This window comes from Cynocephalus volans, chromosome X (assembly GCF_027409185.1).
Source record: "Cynocephalus volans isolate mCynVol1 chromosome X, mCynVol1.pri, whole genome shotgun sequence".
In the NCBI taxonomy this organism is placed as follows: Eukaryota; Metazoa; Chordata; class Mammalia; order Dermoptera; family Cynocephalidae; genus Cynocephalus; species Cynocephalus volans.
Genome location: NC_084478.1, coordinates 148,404,751 through 148,413,566, shown reverse-complemented (window position 1 = coordinate 148,413,566; position 8,816 = coordinate 148,404,751).

The window sequence follows — 8,816 nt, the reverse complement described above, 5'->3', positions numbered from 1 at the left end:
GACAGGTGTCACATGGAGGAGTCACTTTACAGGATGTCACTGTTCGACTTTGCTGCTACATATCAGAGTGTGTGGCACATTCCACAGCGTGTAGCTTTTCACAAATATTTTGCATTTAGATATTCATTATAAAAACTCTAGATTAGAAATATTTATTGTATAAATATATAGTTTGTAAAATTTATACGTAATATTTTATCTATATGAAATTTCTTCTTAATGAGCTCTAGCTGATAATTTCAATAACAAAGTTGAAAGACAGGTATGCAAGCTTCCCTAGGACCTTTTCAGCATCTGATCATGGATGGCCAGAAATGAAAAAATCAGGAAGGATTGCTTTCAGATAAAAATGGACATAAAAGCCCATTACAATGAACTCCCTAGAATACATCTAAATTGGAGGGGTTGAGAGTGTTTGAAGTGGATTGAAGGAGTTTAGAGAGTTAGTCGAAGGTAGCATCAAAAACCACTTGGCTGTGATGCATCTCTTCTTGACTAGTGTAGAAATACCAACAGGAATTTTTGTAGCAAAATTGGGTCTGTTACATGCATAACAACCAGAGAAAGGACATTGTTTTGTATCTTGATCTCAGAAGCATGGTAACAGCCTCTGAGCCACCCCGCATGTTAGATCAAGGTTGAAGAAGGCTGAGGGGCTAAAGACCGTCCTCAGGCTGGTAGTGCCAGTGGAACATCCACAGTTGATGTTCTCCTCAGAGTAATTTCTTCCAGTTAGAGCCAAGGCACTGGGAAGTGAGTGGAAAACTTTCCCGTAATCCTCTCATTCCATTCAGTAAATATTCAACAACTCCTGTATTAGGTGCAAGGATTCAGAGGGACAAAGGTCAGTGAAACTTAGTTCATTTTCTCAGCATATTTACAAGTTAATGGTGACTGAACTGGTAGATTTCACAACCAAACCTCTAAGAAATTGGTTTTCGGTTTCTCAAGTGTTCAAGTGTATTGTAAGAATTTGTAGCTGATTTCTGTTGTTGTTCCAAGTGTTCTACTATAAGGTTTTTATAGCCCAATTCCCAGTCTTGCCACTCATGTCATGATGTATACAGCTATACTTGCTCTTGGTTTTTATTGAATGGCAGGTTGTTGTTGCTGCTATCTTGTTTTTTTTGTAGTTGTTTGTTTGTTTGTTTGTTTGTTTTGTTTATGAGGGAAAACCCTTTATAAAACCACTGTTTCTATACGCAGGAAAAGCTGGCTGTTGTGTCCTAGCTGACCAGCCCCAAGAATGGCTGGTTGATATGATAGCTTTACAAGTCAAGGGAAGCATGAATGAAGCAAGCACTGAGATAGATGCAGCATTTTCTAGCCGTCATTTGATGGTAGCTTGAATGAATCTTTATTTACCTTTTTATGCCTCACCCTTAACTCTTTCCTGCAAAGATGTAAGTCTTTATAAACAGCCACCCTTAATGGATATAGATGCCGTTTTTCCGTAGAGAATTTGTCTTAGTAGGATTTATATCCAAATATGACTTTAGTGACTCTACTGATTAAAAAAAAAAAGAAAGAAAGAAAGAAATCAGGACATGATATGATCTCTGTTTTTGCATAGGCAGTGGTGAAGTTCTCAGCAAAGCAGGTGCATTTTCTGCTGCTGTGAAGCTGAGGTCTAGTTGCTTTCAGACATCTGGAGGTCAGTGATTTCAAGGGCACTAATTTGGAAACATAGGCATTAAAAATAGTTTAGAAGATGGAGCTGGTACCTGTGCATAACCACTCTGTAGATGGAGATGTCAGCTTGGTATGAGAATTTTATAACAATTGAATAAGCTATCTTATGTGATAGTGCATTCCCTATTACTGGAGATATTTGATCAGTGGCAGGATGTCTGTTGATGAAAGCTCTTGCCATGGGTGAGCAGTTGGATTGGTTGATTTTTAGATCCCTTGGAGTGTTGAAATCTCATGAGCCTACAGTTGTATTAAACTCAAACAAATGGCATGTTCACTGATGTGCCGAATGATTTTATTTAGACCCTAACACCTTGCCTGAACTAATAGAGTATGCTGTCTATCAAAGAAAAACCAATCTGGACTTAGGTAAAGAGATTTTATTCATGAGAATGATTGCAATAGAAGGGAGGGGGCTGTTACAACAGGGAGAAGACTCCAACCATAAGATCTGCAAGAGTCTCATAGATCAAGCAGAAAGGAAATTTATAGAGGTGATAAAGAAGACTAGAAAGAACCAGGTGTGGGGGAATGGATAGGAGGATTGGACAGTTGATCAGGGAATGTCTTTCCTTGAGGTCAGCTGATTTTCAGAAGGCACCATTAAGGAGGGATTGTGTGCTGGCTCAGGCTGAGGGTGGGTCAGAGTTCAGGGGCTTGGAGGAGAGAGGGAAGCTTAAGTGAAATTTGGTTGTCGGTTAACAAGCATTTTTATTTCTTTAATGATTTTTTTAAATTAACAGATTTTATGTTTAGAGCGGTTTTAGGTTTACAGTAAAGATGAGTGGAAAATAGAAAGTTTCCATGTATTCCTTTTCCCTTTCCCACCCCTACAGTTTCCCCTATTATTGACATCTTGCATTGATGTGGTACACTTGTTAGAATTGATGAGCCAATATTGATACATTATTAAGTAAACTCCATAGTTTACATTAGGGTTCACTCTTTATGTTGTATATTCTGTGGGTTCGGGTTATCTGACACATGTATGATGAAATGTATCCACCAGTACGGTATCACACAGAATAGTTTTACTGACCCCCAGATCTCTGTGCTCCAACCATTTATTTGACAAAGTCAAAAATATAGAGATGAATCTCTTAGAAAACTGTTTTATTTGGGAAACAGAATTGCAATTTGGGGCATACATGCAGATGGGTGGTCTTCAGTATGTCCGAAGTGCAAAGAAAGGGACGGGAGTTTTATTAGAAAGAGAAATGCTGTGCATTGTTTTTGAAAGAAAGCTCGTTGGCAATATTCAACTTTAGGGAATTGGCAAGCTCTGACTGTGAGTGACAGTGGCAGTAAAACTAGTCCTAGAGTCATGGCAGATAATTTTAGCGGCTACTAGGTAAAACTGGCTACTGCAGGCTGTTTCAGCAAGTGAGCTTGCAGAAAATTCTTAGCAGGTGCTGTGTGCCCCGGGTGCTTTTCTATGGCCCGACAACTCTGATCTGGTTTTGATATGACAAGAATGACCCAATTTTTATAACCAATTTTCACATATCCTTCCCTCCCTCTCCCCAGATTTTTAACAACTACTCATCTTTTTACTATCTCCACAGTTTTGCCTTTTCTAGAATGCCATGTATTGGACAGTATGTAGCCATTCCAGATCGGCTTCTTTCACTTGGCAATCAGCATTTAAGGTTTCTCAGTGTCTTTTTATGGCTTAATAGCTCTTTATTTATTTATTTATTTTTATTGAATCATAATTGATTGTACATATTTTGGGGGTTCAATGTTGACAATTGTTGATCAAATCAATATTATTAGCATATATATTATTACAAATTGTACTTATTCTTTATGCCCCATATCCAATCCCTAATAGCTCATTTCTTTTTATTGCTGAATAATATTCTATTGTCTGAATGTACCACGGGTTATTCATCAGACATCTTAGTTACCTCCAAGTTTCGGCAATTGTGAATAAAGCTGTAGTAAACATCCATGTTAGGTTTTTGGGTGGACGTAAGTTTTCAGCTCATTGATGTACATACCTAGGAACATGAATGCTGGATGATATGGCAAGACTATGTTTAGATTTTTTCAGTTGCCGAACTGTCTTCCCAAGTGGCTGTAGCATTTTGCATTTCCACCAGCAATGAATGAGAGCTCCTGTTGCTCCATATCCTCACCAGCATCTGGTGGTGTTAGTGTTTTGGATATCAGCCATTTTAATAGGTGTATAAAAGTATCTCGTTTTTTAAATTGCAATTCCCTGATGATATAGGGTGTTGAGTATTTTTTCATATGCTTATTTGTCATCCGTATATATTTTTTGATGAGGTCTTTAATGATTTTTCAGTTTTTGTTTGCTTTTTTGTTTTGTTTTGTTTTGTGTTTTTAGTGGTGCTTTAGGGTTTACCATATGAATTTTAGCTTTTCTCATTCAGCTACTGATTTAAACTAGCTTAATTCCAGTTATATATAGAAACGTTGCTCCTGTATAGCTCTATTGTCTTTCACCTCTTTTAGTAGTAGTATTATTATACGTAGTATATCTATTAATGTTATACCCCACAATATATTGTTGTAATTATTACTTCACTATCTGTAGTTATTTCTTTAGCTCCATAAAGCTTTGTTTACACTCACCTCCTTTGTGCAAATATGTTATACATTTATTACATTTCTATTGTTATAGACCTGACACTCGGTTATATACATATTTTACACAATTGCTTTTTAAAATCAGTTATGAGAAGAAAGGAGAAAAATCTGAATTCGTACTGTCTTTAATAATTACATAATTATCTTTTGCAGTTCTCCTTATTTTTTCACATGGATTCGCATTACCCGCTGGAATGACTTGTTTTCATGCTGAAGAACTTCCATCAGTAGTTCTTGTAAAGCAAGTCTGCTTGCAGCAAATTCTCTCAGTATATTTTTATCTGGGAAAGTCTTTATTTTACCTTCATTTTTGAAAGATAGCTGTAGTAGTCAGGGTTCTTCAGAGAGACAGAACCAATAGGATACGTTATAAATATATGGAAGGGAATTTATTAGGGCAATTAGCTCAAGGGATTGTGAAGAGAAGTCCCACGATAGGCTGTCTGCAAACTGGATGCCGGTAGCGTGGCTCAGTCCAAGTCCGAAGGCCTCAAAACCAGGGAAGCCAATGGTGTCCTTGGTGTAAGTCCTGGAACCCAAAAGATGAAGGTTCTTGAGCTCTGATGTCCATGGACAGAAGAGAAGAGTGTGTTCCAGCTCCAGTGGATAGTGAGAAAGATTCACCCCTTTTCTCTATTTTTTGTTCTTTCTGGGCCCCCAGAAGATTGGATGGTTCCCGCCCACATTGAAGGTGGGTCTTTCCCACCCAGTCCACTGAGGTTCTCATGCTAATCTCTGCTGGAAACACCCTGAGGTTCACACCCAAAAAGATAGCTTTACCAGGTTTCTTGGCATTCCTCAATCTAATCAAGCTGACACCTAAAATTAACCTTCCCAATATCTTTGTTAGAACATTTTGCAAGTTATCCCACTGCCTTCTGGCCTCCATTGTTTCTGTTGTTAATCTTATTGGGGTTCCTTGTAAATTACTATTTATTTTTCTCTTGCTGCTTTCAAGATTTTCACACTGTCTTTGACTTTCATCTTTTTTTGAAATGATGGGTCTGTTTGTGGATCTCTTTGTTTTTATCCTACTTTGAGTTCATTGAACTTCTGAATGTGTAAGTTATTGTTTTTCAATAAATTTAAGAAGTATTCAGCCATAATTTTTTGAAATAGTTTTTCTTCACCTTTTTCTCCCTCTTCTAGCTTATCTTGCTGTGCTGATGAGGCCCTGCATTTCCCCGAATCTCTGTTCATTTTTCTTAATTCTTTTTTTTTCTGTCCTTCAGCTGTTATAATCTTTATTGATCTGTCTTTACGTTCACCAATTCTTTCTTCTGCCAGTTCAAATCTTCTGTTGAACTCTTCTAATGATTTTTTTTTTTTTATTTCAGTTGTTGTAGTTTCCAACTCCAGAATGTACATTTGGTTCTTTTTTGTAGTTTGTATCCCTTTACTGATATTCTCTATTTGATGCATCAATACCTTCCTTTAGTTTTTTATTTTATTTTATTTTATCAATATACAATGTAGTTGATTTTCATGTCCCTTTACCAATTCCTCCATCACCCTTCTCTCTCTCTCCCCCCTCCCACCCATCAACATCATATCTGTTCACTTGTCTTAACAAGTTCAAGGAATTGTGATTGTTGTGTCTTCTTCCCCACCTTTAGTTTCTAAATCATGCTTTCCTTTTGTTCTGTGAACATATTTATAATGGCTATTTTGAAATCTTTCTCTGTCAAATGTGACATCTGGATACTTTCACAGGCAGTTTGTGTTTCCTGCCGTTTTTCTAGGGTATGATCATGCTTTCCTATTGCTTTGCATGCCTCATAATATTTTAATGGAAACTGGACATGTACATAATACATTCTGTATTCGTTCCCCTGCCCCCAGGGCTTGTTATTGTTATTTGCTTGTCTATTTTTTAGTGACTGGCTGCATTAGTTTAGTGAAGTCTATTTTTCTCCACAGTGTTAAGCCTCTGACATTGCTCCTCAGGAAGGTGTAGCCTTCTTTATACCTACAGTCACCCTGAGGTGACAGTGGTATGGACTAGACTGTCTGTTTTTCTCTGACCACACCCAACTGTTACATTCCACTAAGGGCCTACTGATTGCTCTATTGTTTTTTACAATGCCCTGGGACATAAATTGCTCTGCAAACTTATCCAGTCAAATTGTGACTCCCTTTGAGTAATAGTTCTGAGGTCTGCTGTTGACTTCAGGAGGGCTTCTCCCAGTTGACTTTTTCCTTTTTTCCTGTTGTTCTCTTCTGCAAAGTAGCCAGCCTACCATCTAGATTGTATCTGGGTTAAATCCACGAATTTCCTGTCAGTTGCCTTTTGCCTCAACCTCCACTATTCTTAAGAACACACTTAGGTTTGAACTTCTCCATGCTCAGTTGCAAATGAAGTCAGTTCCTTTGGGAAGAGGTCAGGTACCTGCTTCTCTCCCGAGGAAGAATCTCTGTGCCAGGGCTCTAGAGCTGGGGTAAGAACAATGGCAAGCTTCTCTCTCTGAATGTCACTCCCCACTCTAGGAGCTAAACACTGTTGGAAGGGGGTGGGATGGTGCAGCCGCCTGAGGTCTTCTTGGCTTGCCTTTCCTGACATGGAACCACCACCTCCCAAGCCAGGGCGTGTGCGATCAGAGGCCCAGGATTTTCCCTACACAGCCCCCATGGTGAGCTTCCGTTCCATGAGGGGAGTCTGCCAGAAGAAGGTAGCCCCTACCACCTCCACTGCACTCGACAACACAGGCAACACATAGCTGAAGGCAGGAAGAGAAATGCTGAAGTGCTGCTCCTATTGGGAAGACAGCCCTCAACTGGGATCTTGGGAGGGAGGGAGCCTGTTGTTCTTGACTGCAGCAGCCTGGAGTGCAGTCAGCACCTCCCTGTGCTGTGAAGATATAGAAAGGGAGCAGTCTTGGTTCACATACAACAGACTTGCCTTTCTTACCTAATTTTCATAGATTTTTTGGAATCGTCATTTCTTCCTTTGATGTTTGCCCTTAGGACCATTTCCAGTGTCTTTAGATAGTTGGGGTTTTTAAAAAATCATTTTTACCAGTTTCACTTGAGCACAGGTGAGTGGAGCTCCTCAGGCTGGCATGCTGGCAGTCAGTCTCTCTCCCCGTCCACTTTTTACCAACAGTGTCCTGCTTCTGCTTGAAAAACAACTCCTGAGACAGGATGTTCCATCTCTGGAAGCTGTGACTAAGATAGTTCTTCCTTATGGTGGGTGACACCTCTCTACCCATTGATCCTAGTCCTTCCTGTAGGAACTACCAAAACGACGTCTAATCCCTCTTTTGTAGAGCAGCCTTTCCAGTCCTTCACGTAGTTGAAGTCATGAATACCCAGTCCCCAGTCGTCTCTTGAACGTCCACAGTTCGTCTCCTCTCTCTTCTCCACCCCATAACACCACATCTCATCAGCTACTACCATGTGCTTCAGGTGAGGTAATTTGAGAACAAAATGACATCATCACCTTCCTTTTTCTAGATTTTGTTTACGTAAATGGAACCAAAGGAATACTAACTTTTTAGCAGCCATTTTTCATGGATGACTCACAGTGAACATAATGATGCCAAACTCCTGATTCTATTCATGGATGCTATTGATATACATTCTGCTGGTTTCTGGAGCCACGTGCAGAGCTTTGCTAATATTGTTTCAGCGTATATCCTTTGGGAATCATGGTTTTTTGTCCCATACATAGGTCTCTTTTGTTTTTATCCAAGTGGTTGATAAAATATTTACATAGTGCAAAGCCAAGGATAGAGCCCCTTAGCTCATCATCAGCACCTAGGAAGCTTCATTCATGTTATAGTAAGGCCGTTGAGAGCTGACGGGTGTGATTTTTCTGCCGCTTAATATGTTACTGCTCTTCATGAGCAGTTGACTAAGATTGTTTCCACTCAGATCACATGAGTCTTCCATTGTGGACATGCCGTAAGTGAGACCATCTCAGGGTCAGTGCTTGTTCTTTAGGCTGTCCCTGCACCCTCTCTTTATGGAAGTGAACTCCCTCATCAAGACGAGTATTGCCATCATGTCTACCATGTTCTTGCAATTTTAGACCCTACAATGAGACTATTGATTGAATTACAAATGTGCCTTTCTCCTCCAACTGTGTTTCCTGATGAAGCTTTTTGGTGCTTCCCTCAGTACATGGCAGTTCTCTTTTTTCTCTTCAGTATGTGTGGCAGAGCAACTAGAAGACTATTTTTGTGCATTAAAACAACTCAGTAGTCCATTGCAAATTGTGCTGGGCTAAATTATCACCTATTTGTAAAGGTCATGGAATCCAAACAGCAGAGCATTGCAGAGTGTGAGCTGCAGTATCAGTTACACTTTTACTGCAGAGGATAGCCTTCTGTCTGAACCACTGTCCCAAATCAATTATTGTGCTCCCCCTGAAAGCTCATGCCCGTCCTCCATATGATATCAGAATGTTGCATTGGGTATGTTCAGGAAACAGTGAGAAATCTCCATTGATTAAAGTAGAAGGAGAGAAAGAGGAGATGAAGATGTAAGGTGGGCTGGTGCCTAGTGCA